Here is an 11090-nt window from a genome sequence, read left to right as displayed (position 1 = left end):
TACTTTGATTGTTCAGTTCATAGTACTGGGCTGCAGCCCCTAAATCTGGTAAAAGCTTAATATTCCATGGATGTGCTCTATGCATCTATTTTCGAGTGCATATTCTTTGGTTCAGATATCTTTGTGAATATACTGCTTTGGAATTATCCACTCAGCTTCCGAGGCATTCTCCAAACACTTTCTGACATAGCCAACATTCCGGGGTATTTGAGGGAGAGCTGAAGTTGAAGCTCTCACTCCACCATCCATTTCCAGCTGCACAGCTGAGCAGCCCAAAGAGGAAAGAGCATCTAGCGGTTGAGAGAATTTAGTTCAGTTTGCCCTGGAGGTCTTTATTTTTAACAGTATGATTAACAATATTTCTGACAACACAGGAAATTAGACACATGTTTACTGAGAGCTTCTTTTGAAAGAGGCACAATGCTAGGGTAACAAAGCAACGATTTATATACTTCATTCATTAAAAAGAAATTTCGGCACCAAGTATGTGCTCAGTGGGGTAGGAGACACAAAGCTGACTGATTCTCAAATTCAAGGAATGACAGCCTACGAGAGGAGATGTGACTCCAGTGTTCTTCCTGAGCTGATCTGTGTTTGCTGATGAACTTTGAACATCTACATGATTTTTCTTTGGTTTTGTTGTTGTTCAGTTGCTTAGTTGTGTCCCAGTCTTTGTGACCCCACGGACTGCAGCACACCAGGCCTCCCTGTCCTTCACTATCTCCCAGAGTTGGCTCAAACTCATGTCCATTGAGTCAGTGATGCCATCCAACCATCTCATCCTCCATTGCCTCCTTCTCCTGCCCTCAGTTTTTCCCAGCATCAGGGGCTTTTCCAATGTGTTTGCTGTTTGCATCAGGTGGCCAGCGTATTGGAGTTTCAGCTTTAGCATCAGGACTTCCAATGAATATACAGGGTTGATTTCCTTTAGGATGGACCGGTTTGATCTCCTTGCTGTCCAAGGTTTGGTTTGGTTTTAGTTTCTGCATTGCTCTGGAGACAGAAATCTTTTGCTTCACCAGAATACAAGTTTCTTTGCAATCAGAAGAGCACAAGTTAAGTGGGTCCAGTTGTTTCCTTAGGATGCATCTCAACATGTTTGCAGCTTAGGAGATCTTTCATTGTAACCTTGATGATACAAAACTTCTGTAACCATCACAGAGGACACACCGAATATTGAGAACAACTTGGGTGCTGATTATGCCTTTGCTGCTAACTAGCAAGGTGACCCGTGGCACCTACTTCAATGTCCCTGGGGCCTTGGCTATTTCATCTGGAGGAAAAGCATGTCAAAAAGACTTCAGGTTCTTTTTAGCAAGGGGCTTTTTTCACTGAGGACACAAATTGCTGTCTAGCCCCCGTCTAATAATTACTGCCAGGTAAGCTTCCTAGGTGGGCTTCCCTGATGGGCTATGGTCCATAAGGTCACAGTCAGACATGATTTAGTGACTACACAACAATAACAGCCTTTGTGACTCAGCTGGTAAAGAATCCGCCTGCAGTGAAGGAGACCTGGGTTCCATCCCTGTGTTGGGAAGATCCCCTGGAAAGGGAAAAGGCTAACTACTTCAGTATTCTGTCCTGGAGAGGTCCATGGGCTATACAGTCCATGGAGTTGCAAAAAGTTGAACATGACTGAGTGATTTTCACTTTGACTTTAAGGCTTTATGACTTTTCCATTCTTCGGGTGTTATACATCTTTTCTTTCCATCAGTTAGTAATGGAGCAAAGTAAGAAACACATTGATATGATTGAAGCCTTAAATACTGACTTTGATGGGGCATTAATGAGAAAATTAACTTTCATATTTCATGGTTTAGTCGCTCAGTCATGCCCAACCTTTTGTGACCCCGTGGACTGTAGCCCGCCAGGCTCCTCTGTCCATGGGGATTCTCCAGACAAGAATACTGCAGTGGGTTGTCATGCCCTCCTTCAGGAGATCTTCCCAACCCAGGGATTGTACCCATGTCTCCCACATTGCAGGCAGATTCTTTATGTCTGAGCCACCAGGGAAGTCCATAGACATACATATATCCCTTTCTACCATGAAAATGAGAAAATCAAGTCATTAACGCAGGCAAATTAGAAGTAAGACTTTTGGGTTTCAGTGCCATTTCTTCCATTCTCTGCCTACCTTCAGTTTCAAGACTGGTAGACCATGAAGAGGGTAACAGATTGTACCATGTCTCAGTGTCAAACTGGTTGCTGTTCTTAAATAAAGGAAAGATAAAAATCGCTGTCTTCATAATGTAAAAAGTAGTATTTGTTCATCCTAGTGATAAACTTCTTAGATAACTACAAAAGCTGGGATGAAGTCTTTATGAAGAACAAATCATGATGAAACACCAAAATCATAAAAATTTAAAAATTCTCTACAATTTGATACCTTGAGGACACTCAAAATGATGGGCTTAGTTGAGAAGGGGATGCCCTTACACTGAGGCTTACGTCTCGATTGGCTCTCACTCTCAGGCAGAAAAATTAAAATATGAGGCCATTTGTAAAACTTGGAGACTTAAGTACAACCATCATGTGGGGCTGCCTTTGCCTGGGGTATGGAAGCAGACCCCAGATTATCAGTTCATCAGAGAGGGCTTTGTTTGCACCACAGTATCCCCTGTCTACAAACTGGTTGGCTTCCTCACCCCACCCCCAGTTCACCTCTCCCTTGGGCTTTGCAGGAAGTAAAAGGAAGCAGCCCAGGGTGCTCCAAATTCTGAACTGTTTAACCATTTTTCCTAACACTCAGCCTTGGTCAGCAGGCAGTATGCCTTCTAAGGTAATACTGGAGACTTCCCTGGTGGTTCAGTGGTTGGGAAGTACCTTGCAGCATGGAGGCATGAGTTTGATCTCTGCTGGAGGAACTGGAATCCCACACGCCTTAGAGCAGCTGGGTCTCCATGCCTCAGTTTGCTGAGCGCATGCATCATACAACTAGAGAGTGTGTGTGCTGCAGCAAAGACCCTGCAACTAAGACCCAACACTGCCAAACGAATAAATATTAAAAAATAATAATAAGTAAAGGTAATATTGGGAGGTTGCCATGAACTAAGAGCTGTCGTTTTTCCTACCTGCGATAACAGAGTCCTCACCATCCCATTGCTACCTCAGTGCCGCACCTGAGCTTCCTTAGGTCCTGTCACCCGTATCTCCCTTCCAGGTACCCAACTCTGTATTAGGCATGACCAGAGTCAGCTGCCAGTGCCAGAAAGCACAAAATAACAGGCACTTCAGCAATCGTATTGGTCTCAGTTGGTAAAGAACTCCCCTGCCAATGCAGGAGACAAGGGCTTGATCCCTGGGTTGGGAAGATCCCCTGGAGAAGGAAATGGCAAGCCACTCCAGTATTCTGGCCTGGAGAATCCCACAGACAGAGGAGCCTGGCGGGCTACAGTTCATGGGGTGGCAAAGAGTCAGACATCACTGAGCGACTGAAAAACAACAAAGCAAGTGTATTATTTTCTCGTGGCTCCTGTAACAAATTACCACAATCTTAGTGGCGTAAAACAACACACATTCACTCTGTTATACGGTTCCAGAGTTCCGAGTCTGAAGTGAGAATTCTACAACTAAAATCCAAGTTCATGAGCTCCTTCTGGATACTCCAGCAGAGAGCCTGTTTCCTTGCCTTGTCCAGTTTCTGTAGGCGTTTCTAGAGCCTATATTCTTTGGTTTATGGCTCTTCTTTCCATTTTCAAGGTGCATCTCTCCAACCTTAGCTGCTTCCATCAGTGCAGTCCATTTTCCAGTTTCTGAGGTTCCTACCTCCCTTTTCTAAGGACCCTTTTAATTACCTTGAGCCCATCTGGGAAATCCAGGCTAATCTCCCTGCTTCAAGATCCTTGACTTCATCACAGCTGCAAAGTCTCTCTGCCAGGTAACACATTCTTCTAGACTTTCTGCACGTTTTTTTTATTTAATTTAGAGACTTACGGTGCATGTATTTTGTTTGTTTGCCTGTTTCTCACAGCTGCAATCATATTACAGATAAAATTCTGAGTTCTTAAATTCTCGTTTTAGCACAACCATTTTTCTATGTTAGCATATGATCTGTATAACCATATTATTTAGCTTCTGACATCAATTTCTGGAAACATAGTTTATATAAAATGAGACATATCCACCACGCATGTGGCAGTCTGGTGTGCTGCAGTCCATGGGGTCACCAAGAGTGGACACAACTGGGCAACTGAGCAACAGCCATGCACAGACAGCTTGATGAACTTTAACACGAATAACCTGTGCGACCATCTCCCACTCAAGGTAAAGACTATTTCCTTCATCTTAAAAAGCCCCTCCTACCTGTAGCCCGTCCCCCAACCACCTCTCAGGTATCCACTGATCCATTTTATGTCTCTACTGATTGGTTTTTGCCTGCTTGCAACTTACATTAAGTATGCAGTCTTAGAGTTGGCTTCTGCTCAGCGTGTCTTAAGATTCCTCCTTGCTGTCCCACGTGTCAGTAACTTGTATTTTTATACTGATAAGTAGTGGCCTACTGTGCTGATACACTACCTGTATGATGAAAATTTTAGTCGCTTCCAATTTTTGTCTGTTATGAATAATGTTACTATGAACACGCAAGTACAAGTCTTTGTGTAGACAGACGTTTTCATTTCCGTGGATAAACACCTAGGAGTGATCATGTTACACTATATCACAAGTGTATGTTTAACTTTATAAGGATTTGCCAAATTGTTTTAAAACCGTTTTACAAAATGTTTGTTTCATTTCGCATTCCCATCAGCAAGTGAAGGTCCCAGTTTCTCCACAGTCTCACCCACACTTGGTATAGACAAATTCTTTCATTTTAGCCATGCATATGGCACGTAGTATACCTTGGCGTGACTTTTTTTTTTGGTCATGCCATACAGCCTGTGGGATCTTAGTTCCCTGACCAGGGATGGAACCCATGCCCAATGAATTGGAAGCATGGAGTCTTAACCCCTGGACCACCAGGGAAGTCCCTCTTGGCATGACTTTAATTTGCATTTCCCTAATAGTTAAAGATGCTAACCATCTTTAAGTGTGCTTATTGGCTATTCATGTTTTCTCTCTTGTGAAGTACCTACTGAAATTTCTTGACCGTTTATTAATATGGTTGGTTGTTAGGCAATACAAATCCTCCAACTTCGTTCTTCTTTTTCAAAATTATGTTGGCTACTTTGGGTTCTTTGTATTATCATATAAATTTTTAGATTAGTTTGTCCATTTTTATCAAAAAGGCTATTGAGGTTGTTGAAGGGGGTTGCATTGAGTAGAAGAATGGACCTCTTAATAATATTTAGTCTTATACTCCAACCATGGAAAATTTCTCCATCAATTTGGTTATTCTATTACTTTTGATAGCTTATGGTGAAAGACGTCGGATTTGTGATCTCCGAAGAAGAGGATTGAGCTTTGGGACCAGGGACCAGGATTGATCACTCAAGAGCTTTTGTGTAGCAGTCTTATTCACTTTAATAAGTGAAAACGGAGAGAAAAGCTTTTGACACAGACATCAGAAGGCAGAGTGCCCCCACTGACTAGTCTTATCAAGGCCTTCTATAATTTTACCAGACCCGTGCCCCAACATACATCTTAAATTAATAAGATTAGAACTAACAATAGAAAGGTTTTACCAGACCCACTCCCACAACATAGCCTGGAGATAACAAGATTAGTCAGAAGGTTCTTGTTAAGGAGAAACATGTCCTTGGGCAAGATACATTGTTATATTAAGTCAAAGCAATGTGGAAAAAAACATTGTCCTTTTCTCCTTAAGAGCCCCAGACCCTTCTCCTCCTTGGGACCCCAGACTTCTTATCAACCTACCTACTCTCACTTTCAGCATAACCATGTTTTAATTTCTCTGATTTGAAGGTATAGTTTGCCAAACCATGCTTGTTTTGTGAATTAAATTGTTTCCAATTTTTTTCATTACTAATGCTGCTGCTGCTGCTGCTGCTGCTAAGTCGCCTCAGTCGTGTCCAACTATGTGCGGCCCCATAGACGGCAGCCCACCAGGCTCCCCCGTCCATGGGATTTTCCAGGCAAGAGTACTGGAGTGGGGTGCCATTGACTTGCTGTAAATATTGTGATGTGAAAGATTTCTTTCAATTTTAGGATTTATTTTCTTTAGATGGGTTTATAGCAGTCAGATTACTAGGTTAAAGAATACAAAGATTTAAAAAACACTGGTATATACTGCCAAAATCTTTTTTTTTTCTATTTGTGTTGTACCATTCACATTGCTATCATAAATAAATGAAGATTTTTGCTTCACCCCTTACCTGCCGATACTGAATGTTTTTGTGTGAAATTAACCTAAGAACTGGAAGATTCTTATTAGCATTTGTTGTTTTTAAATTGAAGTTAAACATTTTTGCATATGTCTGCTTACTACTTAGTTTGCCCTTTTGCAAATGTTATTCATATCCTATGGTTTAGAGTTCTTATTGATTCAATAGTCCAAATTGTAAGAATGACCCCCAGTGACTTAGTCCTTGTATAATTTCCTTGCTTTTGAGTGGGGTAGAAGTTAAGAACATGATAAAATATCACCCCCAGGATTATGCTGTTACATGGCATGTCTAAAATAAAGAGATTTTAGTCTTGTCAGATAAAATAGATTGTCCAGGTGGGCCTAAATGAGTATCATAAGCCTTTTAAAAGCAGAAAAGTTTCTCCAACTAGTAGGAGAAACAGAGTTCAGAGATTCAAAGTATGAAAATGATTCGATGCACTGTTGCTGGCTTTGAAGATGGAGGAGTCCCCATGCAAGGACCACAAAGAGACCTCTATGAGCTGAGATGGTCCCTGCTCATAGTCCTACAACCACAAGGAACTGAATTTGGCCAATAACCTGAATGAGCCTGGGAGTAGATGCTTCCAGAGCCTCCAGTTAACAGCTTGGGCTAGCAGACTCCTGAATTTCAACTTTGGGTGATTCTGAGCAGAGAGCCCAGTTGAGCCCATCCAGACCTTAATGACCAACAAAACTGTGAGCTGGTAAACGGGTACTATTTCAAGTCCCTAGGTTTGTGGTAATCGGTTACATAGCTATAGAAAACTAACACATCCTTTATCATCAAGATACGATCTTTGCTTATCTTTATTACATATCTTTCCCAATATGTTCTTTCCATTTTATTATGGATTTTCTCCCTTCATGTCTAGTAAAAATTTATACGTATTACATTGATTCTTTTTTCTCTTCGTGATATTCTTTTATCAATCTCCATACTTAACCTAACCATATCAAAGTTTTAAAAATTCAGTTATATTTTCTAGCTTTTGTGTGGTTTAATTCTTTTTGAATTAAAATGTTCTTTTTTTTCTCTTCTTTTTCTTTCTTACTGAACTAAAACATTTATATGGTCCTATAGTCAAAGTTCTATGGCATTCCATGGTACATTCAGAGAGATCTAACTACAATCCCTGTTTTTCCCACCCTGTTCCATCTTTTCTCCTCACTGAAGTTAAACATTACTATTACTATGTGCTGAAGCTGAAGCTCCAATACTTTGGTTACCTGATGCGAACAACTGACTCATTGGAAAAGACCCTGATGCTGGGAAAGATTGAAGGCAGGAGGAGAAGGGGACAACAGAGGATGAGATGGTTGGATGGCATCACTGACTCGATGGACATGAGTTTGAGCAAGCTGCGGGAGTTGGTGAGGGACAGGGAGGCCTGGTATGCTGCAGACCAGAGGGTCGCAAAGAGTTAGACATGACTGAGCGACAGAACTGATTATTATATCACAAACCATCTCGAAACTTCTTGGCTTAAAATAATAATTATTTTATTATTTCTCACAGTTCTGAGGGTTGACTGAGGCTTAGCTGAGTGATTTTTCTCTGGTCTTGCTTTGGGTCTTCATATGGCTGCAGTCAGATGGCAGATCACCTGTGGGGCCCTCAGGGGAACAGCAGGAAGGCTGATCTCAGAGCCTGGGGGCTCTTTGTAGCCCCTCAACGTGGTCCCTCCACCAGGGTCTTGGGACTCCTTTTATGGTTCCTGGAGCTCCCAAAGTCCACATGCAGAAGCTGCCAGGCCTTTTAAGGCTTAGGCCCAGAATTCCCACTTCATGCTTCATTATTTATTTACAGTTAAAGTGAGTAACATGTGTGAACACCTGTAAAATACAGCCCAGGTCTGCCCTTCCCACTTGCTAATTTCTTGTGGGGATTTTTCTGGCTATTCTTGATTATTAATTATTATAAATAAACTATATAATAAATCTGCCTGGCTCCAGGAATAAAGAGAAGATGGTATTTTTATTGGCATTGCTTTAAAATTGTAAATTAAGTAGAAGATTAAGATTTTGGTGATGTTGAACCTTCCTATCCAAGCCCATGATAAGTTTTTTCTTCCTTCAAATCTACTGGTAAATCTTTTGCAAGATATTACTAGTTTTCCTCACATAGATTTTTCATATTTTTTAAATGCATATGCCTGACTTGTTTATCATTTCCTGAGCTCTTTAATCCTGATACGGCTTTTTGGAGAGGATGGGATAAGAGGACTTGTGGGGAGATAGAAAAATCTAAATAAATTTTTCTTATAAATATCAAGTCATTTAGCCTAATATCATTTACTGAATAATCCCCTGGTCTCTACAGATTTGTGATAACTCTTTTACCATATATTAAAATATTATATACTAATAGAGTATATTATATAATATAGTAGCATTATATACTAATATATTGGATCCATTCTGAGCTGTCCCATCCAATAGATCTTATGACAGAAAGATGTGGTTTTAACTCTCATAGCTTTATTATATTTTGTGTTAAGTAGGGCTCTTTTCCCTACAATTAACTTTTAAAATATCTTGGCTCTATTTATTTATTTATTTTTATTTTTTAAAGTAATGGCCATGTGGCATGTGGGATCTTAGTTCCCCGACCAGGGATCATACCTGAGCCTCCTGCATTGGAAGGGCAGAGTCTTAACCACTGGATCGATAGGGAAGTCCCCCTATAATTAACTTTTTAAAAAAGACAAATCATTTTTTAGTATTTATTATTTTTTCAGAAGAATTTTAACATAGGTTCGTTAAATTTCCTCATTAAAAAGTGTATTGAGGGGAAGGAATTAAACCTAAAATTTAGTTTTCATAAGACTGGACTTTTTTTTTTTACTTTTTTAAAAAAAATTTTTATTTTTACTTTATTTTACTTTACAATACTATATTGGTTTTGCCATACATTGATATGAATCCACCACGGGTGAAGACTGGACATTTTAAAGTATTTAGATTTCCTATTCAGAAATATTTTACATCTCTCCATTTTTCAAAATACATACATCTTAATTCAGCCTCGTAGCTTCATTCATGCAACTCAAGTGTATATTACATTTCAAGTATTTTAGATTCTTATTGCTATTGGAAATATAATCCCTATTTTCACTTTACTTTCTAACTGGTTATTGGTGTTAAGTAGAAATGCCTATTGATTTTTGAATATGTAGCTGTTTGAAAATTTACAGGCACAACATATAAATGGCCAGAAAAGTGATAGCTTTCATTTCTCTATAAATTAACCCAGTTTCGCTCTCTAGCAATCATTTCTACTGAGGATGGAAAAAAATCAGTCTCACTATTCAGTTGGAACTCAGCTGACAGTGTCTTACCTTCTCCCTTCACATTCTCATCTCCCTCTCACCTTCCTGCTGAAGTATTCTACCTGGGATGAGAGAGACCCTGTACCCACAAAAACAGAAACACAGATCACTGGAACAGGAAAGAAAATCCAGAGATAAACCCACACATCTAATCTATGACACAGAAAACAAGAACACACAACAGAAAAAAGTCTCTTCAATAAGCGCTGCTGGGAAAACTGGACAGCTACACGTAAAAGAGTGAAATTAGGGGCTTCCCTGGTGGCTCAGTGGTAAAGAATCTGTCTGCCAATGCAGGAGACTCGGGTTCCATCCCTGGTCTGGGAAGACCCCACATGCCACAGAGCAACTAAATCCATGCACCACAACCGCTGAGCATGTGCTGTAGAGTCTGGGAGCCGCAACGACTGAGGCTGAGCACGCCGGAGCCTGTGCTCCACAACAAGAGAAGCCGTCGCAACGGGAAGCACCTCATCACACACCACAAGAGACTAGACCCCGCTGTCACAACCGGAGAAAAGCCCGCACAGCTACGAAGACTCAGCACAGCTGAAGTAAAACAAATTTAAAATGTTTAAGTGTTTTTGTTTTTAAGGAGTGAAATTAGAAGACACTATACATAAAAACTACCGCACAATTGCACTCATCTCACATGCTAGTAAAGTGATGCTCAAAATTCTCCAAGCCAGGCTTCAGCAATACGTGAACCGTGAACTCCCTGATGTTCAAGCTGGTTTTAGAAAAGGCAGAGGAACCAGAGATCAAATTGCCAACATCCGCTGGATCATCGAAAAAGCAAGAGAGTTCCAGAAAAACATCTATTTCTGCTTTAGTGACTATGCCAAAGCCTTTGACTGTGTGGATCACAATAAACTGTGGAAAATTCTTGAAGAGATGGGAATACCAGACCATCTGACCTGCCTCTTGAGAAACCTATATGCAGCTCAGGAAGCAACAGTTAGAACTGGACATGGAACAACAGACTGGTTCCAAATAGGAAAAGGAATACGTCAAGGCTGTATATTGTCACCCTGCTTATTTAACTTCTATGCAGAGTACATCATGAGAAACGCTGGGCTGGAAGAAGCACAGGCTGGAATCAAGATTGCTGGGAGAAATATCAATAACCTCAGATATGCAGATGACACCACCCTTATGGCAGAAAGTGAAGAGGAACTAAAAAGCCTGTTGATGAAAGTGAAAGTAGAGAGTGAGAAAGTTGGCTTAAAGCTCAACATTCAGAAAACGAAGATCATGGCATCTGGTCCCATCACTTCATGGGAAATAGATGGGGAAACAGGAAACAGTGGCAGGGTTTATTTTAGGGGGCTCCAAAATCACTTCAGATGGTGACTGCAGTCATGAAATTAAAAGACGCTTACTCCTTGGAAGAAAAGTTATGACCAACCTAGATAGCATATTGAAAGGCGGAGACATTACTTTGCCAATAAAGGTCCGTCTAGTCAAGGCTAAGG

This window comes from Ovis aries, chromosome 1 (genome assembly GCF_016772045.2).
Source record: "Ovis aries strain OAR_USU_Benz2616 breed Rambouillet chromosome 1, ARS-UI_Ramb_v3.0, whole genome shotgun sequence".
Taxonomy (NCBI): Eukaryota; Metazoa; Chordata; class Mammalia; order Artiodactyla; family Bovidae; genus Ovis; species Ovis aries.
Note: the sequence above shows the minus strand (reverse complement) of the source record.